Genomic DNA, 23,395 nt, shown 5'->3' with positions numbered 1-23,395 from the left:
AGGACCGCCATCACCTACTGGGGACTACAGACTCAGGGGACAGTCGAGTCTGGAAGGGACGTGAATGCCCAGTCTCACACCAGGAAAACTTAGGGGATCCAGGGCGGAGAAACTAGAGTGAGAAGAGAGGATCCGGCGGGGAAGCGAGGCGGGGTAGGGCGGAGAGCCGAGCCGGGGCCGCCCTCTCCAGCCCCTCCTCCGGGTCTCCGCGTCCCTCCTCCCGTCCTCCCTTCCTCCCTGTCCTCCTCCTCCTCCCAGTGTGGATGGCGGCGGCGGGAGTCGGAGCCCCAGCCGCGTTGCCTGTGAGTGCTCAGCCCCAGGGACAGGCCCGGGAGGCGCGGGGAGTCCCTTTCCAGGGTGGGGGGGGGGTCGCGGGGAGTTTGCGGGCGGGGGTCGCGGGCATCTCCTGGGTTCGCGGGGTGCGGACCCGGGGCACCCGGCTGTCCCCGCACCCGGGGCGGGCGACCGGCTGGGCCCCACCGGCTTCGCCTCGGGTCTCTGCAAAGAAAACTCCAACTGTACCGGAAAGAATCCGGAGTCAGGTCCGCGGACGGGCGGGGCGATAGTAACGAGGGTGTCCCCAGCCACTCAGACCTAGACACCAGCCGGGTCCCACGGTGCTCCCTCGCGGCTCCGGATCCCCACTTTCTTCCTCGACCCTGCTCTTTGCGGTGCTGCCCCTACTCTCAGAGGTTCATCTCCATCCTGGTCTCTCCTCCTGCTCTCCAAGGTGACCAACCAGGCCAAGGGGGTCACGACCATAGCCATCTATGAGCACACTTGCCCCAATATTTGCTGCAGGTATGCCACCCACGGGGATTTGGCGCCTGGATCTTGTGAATGCAGAGGAAATGAAAACTTTCCTTCTTGGGACTTTACTGTTTCTGTTGGTTGGGTATCACCCATCCTATCTAGTTGTCTATTATCTATCTACCTTCCTTCCTCTCCAGCTATACCTCCTTCCAACAAAGGCAATGTAATTAGACGGGAAAATAATATAGAAAAATACTGTGCTTGCTAAAAATACCGTGCAAGGCTATCGAGATGACTTAGTGGGAAAGTCACTTGCTGCTAAGCCTTGAAGAACTAAGTTTGATTCCCAGAACCCACTGTAGGAGAGCACCGACTCCCTCAAGTTGTTCTCTAACCTCCACCCATGCACCATGGCACACTTTCCTCCAGTAAATAGAATAAAAATACTATTCAAAAGTTGACCTTTGGAAAGGAAAGACTTCAGTCCCCACTCAACTGTGTTAGTAGGAGAAAGAAGTCAGTGTAGCTTGTGTTTAGACTATCCCAAACCAGCTATTACAGTCTCCTCCAGGGCAGAAGTTTTAATTTGCCTGACACTTGGGCAGGACATCTGTTGGCATTCCCAGGCGGGCCTGACCATCTGCAGGTTCCCTGATCTCTTTTCTGTCTTGTACTTTCTGCTAAGCAGAACTTGTGAAAACAGGTGACAGAGCGATGGAAGAGGCTAAAATGAGCAGAACCATAAACAAAAAAGACAGCCACACTTATTTTAACCCGGAGACTATGGCTTCAACTAAGTTCTGATTGGATGGAAGGGTTGTTAAGTTCATTTGTGTGGTTTTCATGTCAGGTCTTATTAGGGCTGAATCAGTGTTTCCATGACAGGCTTGCCTCTCTGGGTGCTTCCAGGGCCTGCTGATTCTTGCATGGCACTGGACAGATGGAACCTGGAGTCTGGAATCTGGAAATTTTTTTAAGGGATTGGTTGGGGTTGATAGTGTAAATCTGTTCACTGACTCAGAATCAGAGCAGCTGGGAGTGGACCGAGTTTGTTTCCACATGACCTGGGAGAAGAGCTTTACCAAGGCCAGGCTGTATAAGCTGGACTGTAGGGAAATGTTCAGCTTTAGTGCATGTAAGGGCAACTTCTGTTTTTTTCTTGAGTGTGTGCTTACATATGTGTGGGGTACGTGTGTATGCGTGAACACACCTGCCAGGAGGATGTTTGGTGTCCTGATCTATTACCCTCTGCCTTATTCTCTAGAGACATGGCCCCTCACAGAACCTGAAGCACAGTTTTTTCAACAGGTGGATAAGCCGCAGAAAGCTTCCTGTCTCCGTCTGCAGCCACGCTCGTTTTTTTGATAAGTTGAGTTTTGCTGTGGGTGCTGGGGACCCGAGCTCAGGCCTTCATGCTTGAATTAACAAGTGCTCTTACCCACTGAGACATCTCTCTAGCCCTGATGGGACACACTTCTGGAGAACTTTATCTATCTATACAAACAATAATGTGATCGAGACACACGTGGTAGACTGAGTTGCAAACAACAAGATAAAACAGGTTGGGACCAGTTAACACTTAATGTTCTTGCAGAAGACCCGGGTTTGAATCCCAGCACCCACATGGCAGCTAACAACTGTCTGTAACTCCAGTTCCAGGGGATCCAACAGCCTCTTCTGTCCTCCGTGGGCACTGCATGACACAGGTGCACTTACCTACATGCAGGCAATATATGCATACACATAAAAAATAAAATAATACAATATTTAAAAAATGTAAAGGAACACAGTTAATGCAGAGACTCATAACTGCTCTAAGTACTAAGAATAACTGACTGCTGATGGTGATCTGTCTCACCCCCTGCAAAGCTCAGGGAACATGGCAGAAGAGAGGATAGATAAGATGTAAGAGATGAATGATGGGAAAGGGCTATGAAAGACTCTTTTCTCCCAAGATGTGGGCATTGCACCCATGAACTAGTAACAGCAGTAACTTTCTGCACAAGAATGGGCTCAGCAATATGTTCCTAAGGCCCCGCCTCTCCCTTAAGAACTACAGGCAATTAATAGTTGCTTGGGGAGTCATGTTCCTCAGTGGTGTAGCCACTGGTAAGTTGCTCTTGCTCAAGTAGTGGAACACACACACACACACACACACACACACACACACGGATGTACAAGGGAAACTTGGGAAGAAGGGCGATGGGAAGGGGGGATAAGGATAGCGAGAGGGATATGATCAAAATACACTTTCTCTATAGAAAAATTGGGAGCTAACAGATTAAAATAAAAAAGATTTTTTTAAAAAAGTCACCAAAATTTTTTTAAAAATACAACTTATTTTAAACAAGATATAACTCACTTCTACCCACTGACTCATCTGACAGTGCCATATTAGTATGAATTGGTAAGGCTTTACCAGCGGTCTCAAAGCATCACTAAGTGTTAGGACCTCTAGTCAAAAAGTAGGTCCTGGGGGCTGGAGAAACGGCTCAGCTGTTAAGAGCACTAGCTGTCCTTCTAGAGGACCTGGGTTTGGTTTCCAGCATCCACATGGGGGCTAACAACCATCCCAAATTCCAGTTCCAGGGGATCCAATACCATCTTCTGACTTACATTGCATGACATGAGTGCACTTACATACTTGCAGGCAAAAACACTAATATACATAAAATAAGTAAATAATAAATTTATTTTTTTAGAAAGACAAAAAAAAAAAAAATCGAACAGGTCCTTAAGTGCTGAACTTTGTTTAGCTCTGTTGCTTAGAAAAACAATGTACTCTGATAAGAATCATTAGTCTCTTCCTCTTCCTGAGAATTTCTAATCGTGTGTGTGTGTGTGTGTGTGTGTGTGTGTGTGTATGTGTGTGTGTGTGTGTGTGTGTGTGTGTGTGTGTGTATTTAATGCCCTGGAAGTTAACCTTACACTGTTTGGAGAAAAACTGCCTGCCTGGCAATCTTCAGTTTTGAAAGCCCCATTTCTACCCCCAAGGAATAATCTAGTTAAATAGTGTGGCTTGCCATGTCTCTTGAAGCCAGGGCTTGATAAGCAGCCTCAGGATAGGCCATATGGAATGCAAGGGATGTCAGAAAGCCATGAAGGGGGCCCTGACCTCAGGATGAGCCTGGATGGTGAAGTAGAGGTCAGTCACATCTCTAAGCAGCTAGGAGAATGTCAGCCACCATCTGACTGAGTCAGATGAGCTAGAAATATGTGAAGTGTGTATGTGATCCCTACAGACAGGGAGGAGGGCTAAGATTGTCAAGATCAGCCAAAGGAATGCTATGTGGTCCTTAAATACCATACTTTACATAATACTGAATGACACAGTGCTTAGAGTACAGGGGTGAATTTAAATTTCAAGTTATGGACTAGAAAGCACTATCATTCAACTCTGAAAACATACCCATAAAAATTGGAATTATATACATTGAAATGGATGGTGAAATTATAATAGCTTTTAATTTTCTTTGTGTTTGCCTGGATTTCTCAGCTTTTTGGCAGTTAGCTAACCCCCACCAAGTACTAACACTCACAGGAAGTATTTAATTTAAAAACTCTTTGCGGTCAGTACTACTATTAGTTTCATTGTGGAGATTTAGAAGCTAGGATCAGAGGGGTAACTTGCCCAAGGCTGCACAGCCACTAAGTATGGGAATCTGATCTTGAAATTAGGCCAGTGATTAAGACTACACATCTCAATCACTCCTGCCTACTGTCCCAGGACTTTCATTATTAATCTTATTATTATGAAACCATAAAAAGGAAAGGAAACTATTTCATGCTTTAATAGAATCAAGTATTTTTTTTTTTTTTAATGTGTGTGTATTGCTTGGATGTTTGTTAAGTGCACCCATGTCATGCGGTGCCCTCGGAGGACATAAGAGGGCGTCAGATCCCCTGGAACTGGAGTTACAGACAGTTGTTAGCTGCCATGTGGGTGCTGGGATTCAAACCCAGGTCTTTTGCAAGAACAGCCAGTGTTCTTAACTGCTGACCCATCTCTGTAGCCCAGAACCGAGTTTTTTGATTACTCCTATGCTCTGCCTCCTGAGTCTTTCATCTCCCACTCTCACTTCTCTTTGGAAGTCTTTGAGAATCACTGCAGACTTAGAGCACTTTTCCTTGGGAACCAGCTCTACCCCAAGAGATGTATCCAGAATTCTTTGGAAGCTGCCCAGCCAGACTAGAGTTCCAGGAACCCCATGGGATTCTGGAGCCGGTCCAGCACAAGGCAGGGTTTTTAAAGAAGACCAGGCAAATCATGTCTTCTGAGCTCTGCCAACTTGGGCTTTCTTTGTTCTTCGAAGCAGGGTGCGTGTGATCGGTGGAAGAGCTCATTATTTCTGGATGGTTATTACCATGAAAACAGAAAGATGAACTCTATTTTGGAAGCCTGGCTCTGTGGGTGATCTCATGCATTGGCAAAGCTGGCTGAGATAGTGGAGATGGGATTACTCGGTATGAGGGACTCTGACGCGGCATCCTGTAGCACCACTCACTCTTGTGGGCTGCCAGGCCCGGAGGTCACCTTATCCACCCTCTTGGTGGTTATATATCTAAGCATCCTCAAAAAGATCAGTTTTCTTAACACCTGGTGAATTAAATGCATCCCCAAAGAAGCCTTTATCCCTTCTATTCCTCAAGGCGAGGATTTTTGGAAGGTTGATGGATCTAATAATGGTGACCTCTTCGTTGAAAAATACATTATAGGGATTCGGAGAGATGGCTCAGTGGTCAAGAGCACTTGCTTCTCTTCCACAGGGCCTGAGATCAATTCCCAGAAGCACCCACATCAGGAGTCCCTCTCTCCAGCTTCAAGGGATTCCACACCCTTTCTGGCCTCCATGGGCACCTGTATACACATAGCATAGACACACATGTACACATAAATAAAAATTTTAAAGCCAAATCTGAAAAATTTATTATAAGGGTCAAGGATCTGTTCCCAAATTATCCCACTCAGGCAACTATCCCCATCTTTAAAAACCTTTTTTTAAAAAAAAATATGTATAAGTGTTTGCCTTCATGTATATTTACATACGTCATGTGGACACAGTGCCCACAGAGGCCAGAAGAGGGCATCAGATTCCCTGGAACCAGAGTTACACAAGGTTGTTAGCCACAGAGTGGGTGCTGGGAACTGAACCCCAGTCCTCTGCAAGAGCAACCAGTGCTCTTAATTGCTAAGCCATCTCTCTAACCCCAATGTCCCTGATCTTGTTTGTATTTAACAAATGAGAGATTTCTTTCTGGTCTCAGTGACAAGGCTTGCCCTTGTGAGTAATTTGCCTGTGATATCTTACCAGCACAGTGTGATGTTTCTCTTTTCTCATTTGGCCAAAGAAAGCTCAGAGTCAACTCAGCAGTCTCTTTCTCGCATATGTGTAGAACTTTATTTTTAAGAACCAGTTACACACATCCTGTGTTCCCTACCTAATCTTTCTTTTAAAAAATATTGTGGTGTGTATGCGTGTGTGTTCCTAAGAGTCTAGAAGTTGGTGTCAGATTGCCCAGCACTGGGGTTACAGGTCGTTGTGCTAGTAACTGAACTTAGGTCCTCTGTCGGAACAGAAAGCATGTCAGAGGGTGTTGCTACATTTGATATTCCGCGTCTTTGAGTTTATTTTCTTCTTGTCAATGTAAATTTACAGTCTCTCTCCTTCCTTCCGCCCCTCTCTTTCTTCCTCCAGGGTCTTCCTATATACAGAAGGCTGGCCTTAAACTGACTTTGTAGCTAAGGCTGAATTTAATCCCACAGTCCTCCTTCGTTTGGGGATTACTTGAAGTTCTTTGGTGAATTTTAAAATATTTGTGTTCCTGAAAATGTCTTTAGTTTGCTCTCACTCACAAATGGGAAGTTGGCTTGGTAGAGAATTCTGCAGTTATTTCATCTCAGTACTGGGGCGATACTATGCCACTGTCTTCCTGAAACTGCCACAGTGTAGAAAATGGCTGTCATTTAAAGTCATTTGTCTGCTTTCTGGGAGCTTTTAGGGTTTTCTCTGAAATGTTCCATAAATGTGTCTAAGTGTGGATTTACTAAATTTTATCCTATCTACCAGTCAGGTAATGTTTGTGGTTTCTTAACTGAGTGACCTTAGGTGAGCTACCTGATGTCTCTGACTCGCCATCTTTACAGTAGAAATAATAATAGTATCCACTTAGAAGATGATTGTGAGGAGATATTTATAAAAGTGTTAGAATAGCCCTGTCCTACAAAGAAGCACAAATAACGGCTAGCTATTATCATTACTTCTGTATTTTCAGAGGATTTCTTCTTTTTGAGTTTTACATGTTGCTATAAATCATGTTTTTGGTTATTTTTCACCCATCCCCATGGTACTAGGGATTGGACCTAAGGCTCGATAAGTGCCCTACCATTTAGTTCTATCACCAGTCTTTTTTCTTTATTTTGAGACTATATCTAAGTTGCCCAGGTTGGCCTTGAACTTACTCTGTAGCCCATGCAGGTCTTGAACTTGTGATCTTCCTGCCTTCACCTCCCTGTTATCTGGGATTGTAAGCCTGTACCATTAGGCCTGATGTATACTGACATCTTTATAATATTAGCTCCTCCTGTCTCCTTTTATTCAAGTGAGCGATAGCTAGAGATTCCCACCGTAGATGTCAACTTCTCAGTTATTATTTCCTATAGATTTTGTCTGTCTTCTCAGTGACGTCCTGTTTCCCATTGTATTTTCTAATTTGTTCTTTTCTGACCAAAAGAAGCATTTCTGGCTTTAAATTTTTGTTTTTCTTATCCACCATCCTAGCTGACCTCTTCTAATAGCTCAGTAGTCTGTGTATAGACATTCTTGACTTCTATGTAACTACAAAACAATAATAATCCGTCTCTTCTATTCCTCATGATCACTATGTCCTTTTCTTGTCATAGTACATTGGTAGAACCGCAAACATAACGTTCAATACTAATAGTGATGGAGAACACCTTGTATTGTACTGCCTTTAATGTGTGCTTGTAAAGTTACATTAAGTATAAAGTTGCCTTAATGTTTCCATTGATATTTATTAAATTAAGGACTTTCCTTCTGTTCTTTTTTTAAATTTAAATTTTTATTTTTTTGAAAATTTCATACCTGATGCCGTAATTTACATAATTTCCACTCCCCCTCCCCTTCCCAACTCCTCCTGTTTCCTCCTGCCTCCCTCACTCCCTCCCAAATTCATGACCTCTTGAGATTGAATAATCTATCAGGGGCTTGTCCCTTGAGAAGACTGATTCTTTCTCAGTAGCCGTTGCTTGCCCATAGCCCTTCATCTAGGGACGGGGCCTTTTGAAAGTCCCCTCACCCACATTGGCATGTCTATGGGTGCAGTCATTATGCAGGTCTTGTTTAGGCAACCATATTGTTGAGACCATGAATGCAGCTTCCCTGTCATGTCTAGAACATGCTATCTAGCAGCAGGTGTACTGGGTCTCTGGCTCTTACAATCGTTTTGCCTCCTCTTCTGTGATGTTTCCTGAGCCTGGGGTGTAGGGATTGCATTGTGATTGGGCATCCATAGTCACTTATTCTCTGTATTTTTGACCAGTTGTGGATCTCTGTAGTAGACTTCATCTGCTGCTAAAAAGCTTCTTTGATGAAGGGTGAGAGCTGTATTTATCAGGCTGGGTGAGGTAGGCCTGCTGTCCTATTCTTAATATTTTTTGCAAGTTAAAAATTGAATAATGGCCGGGCATGGTGGTGTGTACCTTTAATCCTAGTGCTTGGGAGGCAGAGGCAGGAGGATCTCTGTGAGATCGAGGCCAGCCTGGTCTGCAGAGTGAGTTCCAGGTCAGCTGGGGCTACAAGGAGACCTGTCCCCCCAGAATTGTATAATTAATTGACTGATTGTATGTAATGTTTTAATAGCTTCTTATGGAAATTACATGAATTGACCATGTCTTTCTTTCTTGGTATTATAATGTGATAAATAATCTGAGTAAGCATATTTAAACATATTAGCATACATAGATATTTAATTTTTGATTCTGGAGGTTATTGTTGCTAATTTTTATTTAGGGTTTTAATAAGTGTTTATTAGTGAAATTTTCCTTTGTTCTTTTACTCAGTTTTCTATCTATCAAGTTTAAATTAGTTCTATTAAATACAGATAATTTTTCCTCTTCCACATATATTTTTCTTAAACAGGTTATAAGAGATAAAGACTGGCAGACTATTTGTTCTCAAAAAATTGGTAAAATTAATTATAAAGTCACTTAAACTACTTACATAGGGCACATATGTCATGGATAATTTTTTTCTTTTTTTTTGATACAGTATCTCATGTAGCCTAGATTGGCTTCAATATTATGTAACCAAAGCTGTCCATGAACTCCTGATCCTACTGCCTCTACCTCCCAAGAACTAGGATTATGAGGGTATGTTATTATTCCCTGCTCTGACAATTTTTAAGAATGATTATTGATGAATGTAGTTTTTTATTTCTCCTTGATTCAGTTTTGATTATTTAATTAGGACGATCCATTTAGGTGTTCTCAGATTTAAAGTATAAAGTTATTCACAGTTTTTTAATAGCTTTATAAATATTGACTATAACTTACATTCTCCTCTATATACTGAAGAATTGTTAATGTGTGCCAAATTTTAAATTTAATGAACATAGACCTTTTCTTAGTTTGTGCAAATAAATGGCTCTTTTTTTTTTTCCAGACAAGGTCTTGGCTGGTTTGATATTTGCTGTGTAACATAGGCTGGTTTTGAACACATGGCAGTTTTCTGGCCTCAGATTCTTAGGTGCTGGGATTACAATCTTACAATCTGGTGCCATTACACTTAACTTTTAAAAAATTTATGTTTTTAAATTAGCTCACAAAGTAACAGGTTTCCTTATGGCATTTTTGTGCATTCTTCATTTTGGCTGATCTCCGACCCCCCTCTCTTCCTCATCTCTGTCCTCCTTCCCTGCCTTTTCACCCCAGTTTTCCAAACCCATCCACTGTCATATCACAGGTGCTTGTTTTATGGCATCACCCCACATTGAAGCCTCTTTTTTCTCATCTGATAGGCGTCTTTCTAGCTTCCTGACATTTACCTACATTTATTCTCACCTAAATACACATATATAACAATTTGTGTATCTGCATCTGAGAGAGAACATGGATTATTTGATTTTTAAGCCAGGGTTAGCTCACTTAATATAATATTTTCCAGTTCCACCCATTTTCCTGCAAATTTCATAATCTTATTATTCTTTGTAGCTGAGTAAAATCCCATCGTGTATTACACCACATTTTCATTCTCCATTCATCTGTTGATGGACATGTAGACCGATTCCATTTTTTTGCTACTGTGAAGAGTAGTGAATAAACATAATATGCAAATGTCTCTGTGGAAGGATGTAGAGTCCTTTTGTGTACAGTCAGGAGTGGTATAGCTGGTCGGTCATATGGTAGTTCTTAGTTTTTGAGAAGCCTCCATGCTGATTTCCCTAGTGGCTGCATTAACTTACATTCCCAGCATCTCTCTGTAGCCCCACCTGGTCTGGAGCTCGCTTCGTAGATCAGGCTGGCTTCGCTTACACAGAGATCCACTTGCCTCTATCTCCTGAGTATAAAAGAGATTTTCACATTTTTGTATTTTGTGTGTGTGTGTGTGTGTGTGTGTGTGTGTGTGTGTGTGTGTGTGCCACAGTGGGTGTGTAGAGGCCAGAGGACAGCTTGCCAGAATTGGTTCACTCCTTCCACCATGTGGGTTCTGAGTACTGAACTCAGGCGAGCCGCCTTTGCCTGTTGAGCCATCTTACAAGCCCATGAACACTTCAAAAAATATTCATTGGCTATTTGGATTTCCTTTTTTTGAGAACTGTCTGTTTGGTTCATTGACCATTTATTGATGGCAGGTTTCTTGGTGTGTGTTTGACTTTCGTAGTTCTTCATGTAGTCCAGACAGTAAACCCCTTGCCTGAAGAATATCTGGCAAAGATTTTCTCCCATTCTGTAGGCTATCTGTTCATTCTACCGATAAAACTTATGCTCACTGTGCAAACCCTTTTTAGGTACATGTAACCTCATTCGTCAATTCTTGGGGCTATTTCTTGTGCTACTGGGGTTTTGTTCAAAAAGTTCTTGCTTATACCTATATCCTGAAGTATTCATCCTGTGTTTTCCTTTAGCAAATTCAGTGCTTCTAGTTTATTTATTAAAATTTTCTGTTTGTGTAAATATGTGTGTTTGTATGACTGTATGCTACATGTATGCAGATCCCCAAGAAGGCCAGAAGAGGACATCAGATCTCTCGGGACTTGGTTGTGAGCCACCTGACATGGGTGCTTGGAACCAATCTCAGGTCCTTTGGAAGAGCAGCAAACATTCTTAATTGCTGAGCCATCTCCTCAGCCTGCTTCTGGTTTTGAATTAAAGTCTTTGCTCTAGTTTGAACTAAATTTTGTGCAGGGTGAGAGATACGAATCTAATTCCATTTTTCTGTAGGTGGATATCCAATTTTGTCGACACCATTCAATAAAAAGCCTGTCTTTTGTTCACTGCATGCTTTCTACACTTTTGTCAAAAATTATATGTCTAGAGCTGTTTGGGTTTGTCTCTGGATCTTCTATTGACTTACATGGCTCTCAACTTAAAAAATAGCTTCTTTTTCATACATTTTTAATAACTATTTTTACTACTTTTTTTGAAAATTTCATACAATGTGTTTTGATCATATTTACCCCAACTCTTCCCCAAAACTCTTTCCAGATCCACCACCACCCCTCACTCGCCCCCTCCTCCCCTGACTTCAACGTTTTTTTTTTTTTTTTTTTTTTTTTTTTTAATTAATAGCCCACGGACTCCATTTGTGCTGTCTGAGTACTTTTGGGTGTGGAGCCATCCACTGGTGTGTGGCCAGCTTACCAGGAGCCACACTTTTAAAGAAAACCGATTCTCCCTCCACCAGAAACCAACTATCCATAGATTCTCCATTAGGGTCTGGGGGCTCATAAACCCCCACCCTCCATGCTAGAACAGTGACAGGCTTGATCTTGTGCTGATCTTGTGCTGGCAACCACAGCTACTGTGAGTTCCTGAATGTATCATCTCTGTTATGTCCAGAACATTCAATTTCACTCCAGTTCCAGCTCTTTCAGTCTTTTTCCCTCTTTCCTTCCCCTCTTCTGTGATGGTCCCTGAGCCTTGGGGAACAGGTGTGTGTGGTATAGCTGTCCCATTTGTGTCACTTACATTTTTGTCTACAAATTTTTTCCTCTTAAAAATACATTTATTTGGGGGGTGAGCAGGAAGCCCCAGCCCTGGCTGAGACTCTATTGAATCTATTTAATGGATGTAGGCAGAGGGAGAGTCAGTTTTCCTTACTGGTATGATGTGTGGTAGCTTGGAAACACAGATTAGACTCGATAGGCCTTTAAAAAAATACAAACAATAAATGAAGTGGGGAGGGAGTAGTAAGATGGGGGTGGAGAGGAGGTAGGGGGTCTGAATATGATCAAAATATACTGTATGAAATCCTTGAATCAATAAAACTATTTTAAAAATTATTACTGATTTCTAAGTTATATTGTGTGAAGATAGATAGCACAGTCTGCATAATAGCAACTCTCTGTTAGGACTTCCTTTGTGTCCAATTATGTAAACAAATTTTCTAAAAGTTTTGTGTGTGCATCAAAAAGATCATGTATTTTCAATTTGATGGATGCAATCAATGTTCAGTGGCACTCTAATAGGTCGAATTTCCTGTGTCTTCACAATTCTCATTACTCTCTTTCATCTGTTTGCCTGAGTTCCTCTTAGTTTCTGAGAACATAATATTAAAATCTCTCTTTGATAATGGATTTGCCAGTTTTTCCACATGATCACATCAGTGCCTGTACAGATTTGTGATATTTCTTCTTGGGTTTTCATTATGTTATGTGCTGTTCTCTCCTGTTTCTGCTAATGGTTTTGGTCTAAATTTTGTTTTGCCTTGATATCATTATTATTACACAGACTTCCTCTTGGGTAGCATTCTCCTGGTGTGTCTTTCTATATTAACTTCTTTGTATGGTTTTTAGTATATGCTCCAAGTTTTAAAAAGTTTTAACATGAAAATATACCTTTTTATTAATAAAGTTTAAACTTTTATAGTCTTGGTGTGCACACATATACACACAGATGTACATTTATGACTTATTTCACATTTATTTATTTATTTATTTATTTATTTGGTCTTTTTGAGACAGGGTCTCCCTGTAGCCCCAGCTGTCCGGGAACTCACTATGTAGACCAGACTGGCCTTGAACTCACAGAGATCTGCCTGCCACTGCCTCCTGAGTGCTGGGATTAAAGGTGTGTACCACCACTATTTTTATTATTTACCATTTTTATTGCTTCCTTTTCTCTTCATATTTTCTTTTGATTCATCAAGTTTTATGTATTTTTACTTTCTCTGTTAATTATTTTGAAAAGTTTGTCTCATTTGTCTATTTATAGTCATTTTTTTTTTTTTTTCTTTTTTGGAGACAGGATCTCCCTGTAGCCCCAGCTGGCCTAGAACTTGCTTATGTAGACCAAGCTGGCCTCCATCTCTGCCTCTGCCTCCCAAGTGCTGGGTAAAGGTGTATGCCACCATGCCTGACCAATTTGTAGACTTTGATAGTTTTAAAAATTTTTTTATTTTTAAATATTTTATTTATTATTTTTATTTTGTGTGTATGAGTGTATCGCTTGCATGTATGTAAGTGCACCCATGTTGTGCAGTGCCCACAGAGGTCAGAAGAGGGAGTCAGATCCCCTGGAACTGGAGTGACAGACAGTTGTTAGTCATCATGTGGGTGTTGGAATTCTAAACCCAGTCCTCTCCAAGAGCAGCCAATCCTCTTAACCAATGAGCCGTTTGTCTCTTTAGCCCCATTAATAGCTTAAAATTTTGTTTGTGTTTGTTTTTGAGACAAGGTCTTACTTTGTAGCCCTGGCTGGCCTGGCACTCACTTTGGGATACAGGCTAACCTTGAACTCATGGTAGTGCTCTTGCCATGAATGCTGGGATTATAGGTATAAATTTTAACATGTGTATTTAAGAATGTCTAACCAATTCATCTTTTTTTTCTTCTAAACAATTGTTAGATGGCTTTAAATCCAATCTGCCCTTCTTCTCACTGTGAATAGTGGTTTAGTCACACGTAGTCTTGTAGTTATCTCTCCCCCCCATTAATTACTCCTTCCCTTTCTTCTGATAATTTTTTTCAGTAAAGGTCCAGAGTTGTAATCCTCTTAGCTTATGAGGTTTTTTTGTTTTTTGTTTGGAAAACGTTTTTATTTTGTGTTATTATTGAGAGATAATTCAGCAAGGTATAAAATCCTAGGTAGATATTTTCCCTCAGAATTTTTAAGATAATATTCCATTGTGCTCTAGTCTCAGTGTTCCTAATGAGACATCTCTTTTCCAGCTTTCTTTGGAATGAGACGTTGCAGATTTGTTTTGTTTCACATTGTTTTATCTATGATGCTGTTACCATGGATTTTATCTGAACACTCTTGCCTCTTTTCATCTCTAATGGTTTCTCAGTTGTTGTTGTTGTTGTTGTTGTTTCTACAATTTTATTTTAGAATCACTATTTTGAAATAGTTGCTGATTCTTCACTTGTGGCTGACAGGCTATCTGGGAATATTGATCATATTATCAGACCCTGTTTGTAGTTTAAAGTGATCCATACAAAGATATCTTCCCTATACTTTCCCAGAAAACCTTGTTCTTAGTTTTTTAAAAGATATTAAAAAATTGTTTTTACCTATCTCTATGTGCCTGTCTGTGTGTCTGCTACATGTGGGGGTGGGATGGGGGTGGGGGAGGTGCCCTGAGGGGCCAGAAGAAGGAATAGGATCTTCTGATGTTGGAGTTGCAGGTGGTTGTGAACTCCCTTACCTACCAAATTTGAGTCCTATAGAAGAGCAGTAAGTGCTCTCAACTAACTACTGAGCTATCTCCCCAGTCCCCCTTTTTCTTAATTTTAAGGAAATCAAATGGGGGTCAGATCAGAGCAAAATGTAACATGAAGTGTGTGGCACCCTGTGGTGCTGGTGTCTGAGCATCTTGGCTCTGGAGCAGCATTCCTTACAATAGGCATTCCTTACTTCTCTGATCCTACATCAGCTCCAAGTCACAAGGGAAGAGAAATAGACTTTGGAGTTAAGCAGACCTGGACTGCAATGCAAACTTTGCTAGTAACTAGATGAGCATCCTTCGCAAGTTATTTAACATCTCTGAGGCTAAGTTTCCTTCTCTATAAAACAATAATAAGAAAGTCTGCCTCACAAAGTTGATCTGAAAGGAGATGACAGGAAATAATATGAGGCAAGTACTGGGCATACGTTAATCTTTCCCTCCTATGGTCTCCCCTCTCCTGCTCTGATTCTTTCAAGCCAGGACTGTACTTCATGAGGTCTCATCAGAGAGACTTTGAGGGAGAGACCATGGATACATCTCCTAATAGCTTCTGTTTTCTTGGTAATCAATTTAGATTCTTCTTGGGTGAGTTTCCTTAGGATTTTTGTTCTGCTACTTGGCACTTATTTCTGGGCCTTTCTGCAGAGTAACTATGAGATTACTGAAGTACTGTGTCCTTCTAACCAGAATCATCTCTTGCTTTATTTGGTGCCTTTGTCTTTTAAGGAAATAAAATCCTTAATTTCACTCTTCACATTTAAATGCACTCGTCCGTGAGGGAGTATGAAGTACAAATATATGATAGAACTGCTTCTAGGCCTAGATTTTCCTGGGAGGAGTCCTGATGGTCCTGATGGGGGAGTAGGGAGTCCATGAAGACAGCCATAGGAAGAAGAAGAAATAAAATCGTTCCTTGAGAATTTCACAGTGTGCCTGCTTGATAACAGTCATTTATCTGTCTCCCAAGGCATCTGTGTTTGGCTCAAAGCATGCTGGGTTTTACACAAGACATGTCTGAAATTATGAAGATGGGCTGGTGAGATGGTTCAGACCATGGAGCCTGGCAAGCTGAGTTTGATCTCCAGGACCTACGTGGTAGAAGGAAAGAACTGGCTCCCACAAGTTGTCCTTTGACCTCCACATGCATGATGCGCTGCCCCACCCTCGAAATACACAAATAAAGAAAAAGAAATATAACTTAAAAAAAACTGTTTGAAAAGAAACAGTGAGGACGATTGCTACGTCTGTGTTGAAGTAAGGGAAAAGAATGTTATGAAAACAAAACGTAACTGGAATGGTGGATATGCTTCCATATAAATGTCTGTGGCTCAGGCATAAAAATAGCTTTTCCATTGCAGAGCTTAGCCAAGCTGCATAGAAACAGCACTGAGAATCTAATTTAAAACAGCTATGACCCAGAAATTCAGAGACAAGGCTGACACATTGGCCTCTGTTCATCCCTTTGAATGTTTTTTGTTTTTTTCCTAGCTCACTACAGCTCATATTCAGAGTCAGTTTAGAGGGTTAGGAAGGTAAATATTGAAGTTAGCAAACCCTGTCTTCTTCTTTTTCGTTTTTCTCTTCTTTCTTTGTCCGTTCTCTTCCTTCCCCTCCCTTGTCTTCTTTTTTTCCTTCCTTTCTCCCCCCAACCCCTACTTTCTTTCTGAGACAAGATCTTACTATGTAAGTAAAGTCTGGCCTTGAATCTTCCTGCCTCTGCCTCCCAGTGCTGGGATTACACACATGCACCACCATGCCAAGTTCAAACCTTATTGGATTTTAAAAATTATTTATTATTTTTTATATGTATTAGTGCATTGCCTGCGTGGATATAAATGCACTTGTGTTGTAAGTGTACAGGTGCCAGATTCCCTGGAACTGAAGTTACAGATGGTTGCTAGTCACCATGTGTCCTCTGCAAGAGCAGCCAATGCTCTTAACTGCTGAGCCATCTCTCCAGCCCCTCAAACCTTGTTTGTGTTTGTCTCATTTTAGTATTAATATAAACATAGAAATGCTTTGATCTTCAAATCTTTACACCCAAAAGCCTTCCTCTGTGCAGATCTAGGCCTGTTCATTTGTGGCTTGAAGCAGAGCCTCATAAAGTTTGTGAAAACCCCAGTACCCCTGCTAGGGGTGGCGCATGGTTCATTCTAAGCAGCACACTGTTGTTCAGAAAAATTATCATGTAGAAAAAGTGATCAGGGCCTGGGAACTGAAAGGTAATGTTTGAATTCTCCGAGAAGGCTCAGGCTTGCCTAGATTAGCACTTTCCTTCAGTGAGAATAGAAAGTCCACTTGGCTGCTGACATCATCTTTGTCAGTCATCTTTTGAGTGTAAGCTGTACACTCGTGGTGGAGTTTGGCCAGCTTCAACAGCTCCTGCTTGTCCGGATCTGCCTCATCCTCACCCACACATTCCTTCTCCTACTGGATGCTCCTACTTAACTCTGCGCAGTGCACAATCTGAGCACCAGCCCCACTGGTGGCCAGCTTGTCTGTCCTGCTGGAGGGAGGCTCTCTTGGACTCCCATGAGGGTTCCATCTAGGCTGTGAGATATGCTTTGTTCACAGCTGTTTAGCATCTCCAGCCTGAGGCAGGCGCTGCTTCCTTTGTTGCTTGCCTAGCCTGCCTAGCTACCCAGTCTCCATTTTTGTGGCTTAACTGGCTCCTTAACCCCTTCCTTTCTAGAACTTTTCTATTTGTCTTGTATTCTGTGCTGCCTTGCTTGGATTTCTGTATGCTTCTTCAACTCTGACTAGCATTTCTCCACCTCCTTTTGAGAGATGTGGTTCATGCATTCAGCTACCCCTTACTGAGCAGCTGTTCTGTGTGAGGCGCTTACTTCTGTTAGCAGCCACATGGGCCACTGTGTCCCTGTGGCGAGTAATGAGGGTGATGCTGTTGTTCCGAAGAGCTTAGGAGAGATTTCCCCAAGCCATGAGAGATAAGCAGGTAGGGTAAGAGCCAGGTCAACCCTGGCCTTTCCCCTGAAGCCTCCTGCCCACTTTTGCTGCCTTTGGCCTGACCACTCTCCAGTCTGCCCTCTGTTCACGCTTTCCAAAATCCCGCTATGATCCTGAATGTTTTCTCTGAATCCGCATTGCATTTAGGATAAAATCAAAATCATTACCATGGCTCTGAATGGCTTCCTGACCTTCCCCACCCATGTGCCTTTCCAGCATCGTCTTCTGCCTCCAACTGCACCTGTCTACCTGCAGCGTCAGAGTCAGACTCTTTCCCGCCACCCTGTCTTACACACTGATTCTGTTCTGCCTCATTGATTTAGATCAACCTTTACAATTCAGCTCAGATGCCCACAATTCCTGAAGTCCTTTTCAAGCCCCTAGGATCAGATGCTTTGATTCCCTACTCCTCAGTTACGGACGTTTTTAAAATTTTAGTTACATGCATTTATTTTTTGTATGTGTGGGCATATATGCACCACAGCTGTGTGAGGTCAGAGGATAACTTTTGGGAGTCAGTTGTATTTGCAGCATAGTTTAAAAAGTGCTCAATTATCATTGTTGAATGTGTGCATTCATGAAAGAATTCATTCATATACATACACTCTGTGTCTTAGTTTGCCTTCAAACTGTGACAAAACTCTGACCAATACCAACTTGGGGAGGAAAGGGTTTATTTAGCTTACATCTCCCACGTCACAGTTCATTACTGAGGGAGCCCAAGACAGGACCTCAGGGCAGGAACCTGGAGGTAGGAGCACAGGCCATGGAGGAATGCTGCTTACTGGCTTGCTCCCTGACCGGAGCTCAGCCTAATTTTTTATATAATATAGAACAACCCGCCCAGGGGTGGCATCACCCACATCACTCAACAATCAAGAAAAAGACTCACAGACTAGGCCATAGGGCAGTTCCATGGAGGCACGTCCCCAATGGAGGACTCCTCAACCCAGGTATGTCAAGTTGACAACTAAAGCTATCCAGCACACACTGCATGATCACACACATGCACACACACAGTGCGTGATTACATACATGCATACACTGCATGATCACACTCCCAAGATACAGGTCCCTAGGGGAAGCTTACTTCAAATCTCTGAATATTTATAAACACTATCATACTTGGTGAGTTTCTGTTTATAAAGAATGCATACACATGCACACAAAGTAGGGAAGCTTTCACCCCAAGCCACACTCAGAAGACAGGCACAATATAGCCTGTTGCCACTTAACAGGAAGAATATGGAAAGCAAGGCTAGAGTTCAGATTCCTCTTTTTGGCTGTGCTACCCTGAGATGATCACTTTAGTTCTCTGGGCTTCTCTTGCTTCATTTGTCAGATGAGTTACTAGAGAACATGGTGTGCGATGCCTGCTGAACACACAAGTGTCATTGCTAAGCCTAAAGACAGACAACTAGCTGCCTTCTGCGGAATGAGTTTGGGACTGTTCTGTTTGGGCCTTAGCAGGGGAGGGAGTATTCATGACAATCCCTTAGCTTTTGCCTACGTGGGGCAGGAGGCCAAGATACAGTTATGAGGTAAACACAGCACTAGTGGGCAGGCCAGGGAAGACCCCTGGGCAAAGCAGAAGCCACAGTGAGTGTCCCTTGGCAGTCTGAGGTCAAGGTCACTGGGATAAGGGCATGGAGGGGGCTGTGCAGTGTGCTGTCAGGGACAGTCTGGAACGACATGCCCTGAGGCAGTGTGGGAAGACCAGTGCAGGTCAGCAGCAGCCTGCTAGAGGTAGCTGAGTGGCAGGAAGGGTTCAAACTCACAGTGCAGATGGACCCTGGAGAAGGATAATTTAGGGTTAACAGAAGATTTTCATCTTGTCCAAATGAGAATGAAATGACTTCACAAAATGTTTCTATAAATGGACAGGTTTATGCAGCTGCTGGGCAATTCTGCAGCAGGAATATTATATTAAAAATTCCTAAACCAGTGAGATGGCTCAGTAGGTGTTTGCTGCCAAGCACGATAGCCTGGGCTTGATCCCTGGAATCTACATGGTGGAGGAAGAGAACCAAATCCCACAAATTACCCTTTGACCTCCAAATGTGCGTCGTGGCAGGCTTGCATATGGGCATATACACACAAAACTAAATTAAAAAAAAATCCTGAATAAGGTCAAGAAAATAGTTTATTTGATGAAGTGCTTGCCACCAAGCGTGAGGCCTTGAATTTGGTTCCTAACACCCACATAAAACACCTGGAAGTACAGGTTTATAATCCCAGCGTTCAGGAGGTGGAGACAGGAGGAGCCCTCAGGCTCTCTGGCTACTGAGCCTAGCTCCAATACAGGGGAGAGATCCCGTCCCAACATGTGAAGTTGACTTCTGGCCTCCACATGCATGTGTACTTAATTTGTCCTTTGCCCTTTACATGTGTGCTATACAAACACACATATAGAAATTCCTGGTTTATGAAGTTGGACCAAGTGATATTTAAGGCTCTTTTTTTTTCCTGATTCTAGAAGACCTTATTTAATCTCCAGTCCTCCTCAAATTCTGTTTAAGTAAATTCCTGGCTCTTACACCTCCTCCTGCTGTGGTAGAATATCAATGTATCCTGTTGTCCTGGTGACTGGTTTTTGGGGACTTAGTCTTTGAATGTCCCCTGAAGTAGAGCTCTCTGCATTGGACCTTGTGTGTCAGGATCTGGCCTGGCTAGGGGCTTCCCTGAGGACTGTGTTGTGAGAGCGAGAGGTAGCGAGCTCTGCTGCACTTGAGCCTCAGGGGATGGAAAGGGATGGAAAGGGATGGAAAGGGATGGAAAGAGAGAAGGTAATGGAAGGTGATGGAAGGTGATGGAGGGTGAAGGAGGGTGAAGGAGAATGATGAGGGGATGGGAGGGGATGGAAGGGAGGGGATGGAACGGGATGGGAGGGGATGGAAGGGAGGGGATGGAAAGGAGGGGATGGGAGGGGATGGAAGGAAGGTCTCATTTCCTTCTCTTCTGCTTTTTCCTGCTGGAGAAATATCTGGCGTAGGCCCTGACTCTCAGGTTTGGGAAACCCTGTCAGCGGGGGGATGGGAGGGGATGGGAGGGGATGGAAGGGAGGGAATGGAAGGGAGGGGATGGGAGGGGATGGAAGGGAGGGGATGGGAGGGAGGGGATGGGAGGGGATGGAAGGAAGGTCTCATTTCCTTCTCTTCTGCTTTTTCCTGCTGGAGAAATATCTGGCGTAGGCCCTGACTCTCAGGTTTGGGAAACCCTGTCAGCGTGTCTCCTAGCTCTCTCCCTTTACTCTGATTGCCTGCCTTCCCCCTTTTTAAGCTTTCTCCTTTTTCTTTTCATCTTTGCCACCCTCTCCTTTATTTACTCTCCATACCCACTGAGAATGACCGCATTTCTGCTTGTACAGATTTTTTTTTTTCTTTTCTTTAATTCTTTGCCTTCCCAGTATCCTAGTGAGTGGGAATGTGGGTGGCTTGTCGGCTCCATTGTGCACATGAAGAAAGATGCCCAGCGTGGTTCAGTGGAGCGCTTCCTGGCAGAACAACTCGACTGGGATGCGGCTTCTCGACTTTTCTCCCAGCTTCTGGCCTGGACAACACGCTGTATTTGCTAACAACACTGGAGTCACACAGTGCATCAGGGCTATTCTCTGTGTGTGGTCATTGTGGCAGAAGGATTTGCCTGGGAATCAATCCCAGTCCCCTAGAGACTCAGAGTCTGGGCCACATTGAGGTCCACAGGCAGCAGCAGCAGCAGTAAATTGATGCTTCAGAACTCCAAAGATGTTTTGAAGCCTCTCACACTGTGTGATGCTCCCCAAAGTTCCTTCTGGTTGAGAAGCTGTCAGGAGACCTGAGGTGGGTGGAGGAAGCCCGAGCAGAGTTGCTGGTTTCTAACCTCCATCCCTTTCCTGCGGCCCCACTTCAGGGAAACCAGGAGAAGGGGCAGACCTGTTTCCATGTTGTGTGAAAGGCAGTGGGGACCTTGGGAGCAGACCTACGGTTCTGGGTGTGGCATTACCAGCTGAATGTGGTGTTTGGACGTGGGATCTAACCCAGGTGGTAGGGCCTGTGCCAGTCCTTGAGGTCAGGCAGCTGGCATTGAATGGCTGGGAAGACAGCAGATGGAAGGAAGAGTGCAGGCTGGAAAATTACAGGCAAGACGGAAAGTCATTAGTGCAGGCTGGGAGGTCACTAGTGCAGGCTGGGAGGTAACTAGTGCAGGCTGAGAGGTCACCAGTGAAGATGGGAGGTCACCAGTGCAGGCTGGGAGGTTGCTAGTGGAGATGGGAGGTCACCAGTGCAGTCTGGGAGGTCACTAGTGCAGGCTGGGAGGTCACTAGTGCAGGCTGAGAGGTCACCAGTGAAGATGGGAGGTCACCAGTGCAGGCTGGGAGGTTGCTAGTGGAGATGGGAGGTCACCAGTGCAGGCTGGGAGGTCACTCATAAAGATAGGCGGTCATTAGTGCAGGCTGGGAGGTCACTAGTGCAGGCTGGGAGGTCACTAGTGCAGGCTGGGAGGTCACCAGTGCAGTCTGGGAGGTCACCAGTGAAGATGGGGGTTCATTAGTGCAGGCGGGGAGGTCACTAGTGAAGACATGGGTATGCTGAGCAGCAGCCTCTGGATAGTGAAGTGATCTGGGCTCTAGTGAAGGCTAGCCAGGATTCTAAAATAAGGATAGAGACTGCTCTGCATATGTGAGTCTTGTAATTGTTGATGATTTGGCCATTTATGTATAGGTATAATTCAGTGGGTACACACACACACACACACACACACACACACACACACACACACCCCACAACTGGCTTTCTGTATCCACTGACTGTTTTATCCATGGAGTCAACCAACAGTGAATCAAAGTTTGGAAAAAAAATGTTTCTGTACTAAACATGTATAGATTTTTTCAGTTATTCCTATATATTATGGTATAAGAACTTTTACCCAGCATTTATATTGTATTAGGTATTGTAAATAATGTAGATACGATTTAGGAGTAAAAGAAGATGTGTTATATACAAACACTACACCATTTTTTTTTTCTCTTGAGACAGGGTTTCCCTATAGCCCCAGCTGGCCCGGAACTCCATATGTAGACCAGGCTGGCCTCAATCTCATAGAAATCCACTTGCCTCTGCCTCCTGAGGGCTGGAACTCAAGGTGTGTGCCACCACACCTGGTCACCACAACATTTTATATAGGGATTTGATGACTAACAGATTTTGCCATCTGAGGAACTCTGGAAACCCCACAGATACTGAGAGACAACTGTATGCATCTGTGTTATCTTCTTGTATGTATTAGGAAACTGATGCTCAAAGAGGGTCATTGGTTTGCTCAGTCTCATACATAGTTAAAAGTTCAGCCAAGCACGATTCTTCCCCAGGCACTTGCAACTGTTTCTGACAGAAAGTGGTTCTTAGACTTCGAGGTGTTTGTGTAGAAGGAAATAGTGAAAAACGCCTTCAATGCTTGAGGTTCATTTTATCTTTAAAGACGGGAAAAGCTAAAGGCAAAGTTCAAATCCAACCCAAGTCCTTCATGTTAGCCTTGCAAGTGGATTATCTGTGGCTGGCATTCCCCGAGTCAACTAGGAGAAAGCTATCCTCTTAGACTGGGAACTAGCGGTCGTTCTCCGGTGTGTCTTCGTCTTCATCTTTGTAGCTCCCCCGAGACATGTGGCCATGTAGGACAGTGCAGCAGGAAGGATGTGTGTGCTGGACATGGGGCATTCTGGGAAGGTAGTTATGATGAGGTGGAAGGCTGGGAGACATGGTAGGGTCTGGGTCCCTCTGTAGAGAAGGAAGACT

General features: G+C 43.5%; 1 protein-coding gene across 2 annotated transcripts in view; it reads left to right on the top strand.

Moving 5' to 3' along the window:
* The first annotated feature begins 167 nt into the window (after window positions 1–167).
* The window catches only part of Ston1 (stonin 1), a 60,815-nt gene continuing 37,587 nt past the window's right edge, over window positions 168–23,395 (top strand). Inside the window, exon 1 of one of the 2 annotated variants that reach the window (XM_008823042.3) lies at window positions 168–302. The gene's annotated coding sequence lies outside the window, so the exon portion shown is untranslated. The remainder of the gene's footprint in view (window positions 303–23,395) is intronic. The other variant, XM_008823041.3, reaches the window with a different exon arrangement.

The sequence above is a fragment of the Nannospalax galili genome, unplaced genomic scaffold (assembly GCF_000622305.1).
Source record: "Nannospalax galili isolate Female #2095 unplaced genomic scaffold, S.galili_v1.0 scaffold286, whole genome shotgun sequence".
Classification (NCBI taxonomy): Eukaryota; Metazoa; Chordata; class Mammalia; order Rodentia; family Spalacidae; genus Nannospalax; species Nannospalax galili.
Note: the sequence above shows the minus strand (reverse complement) of the source record. Positions and strands in the feature narration are given on the sequence as shown.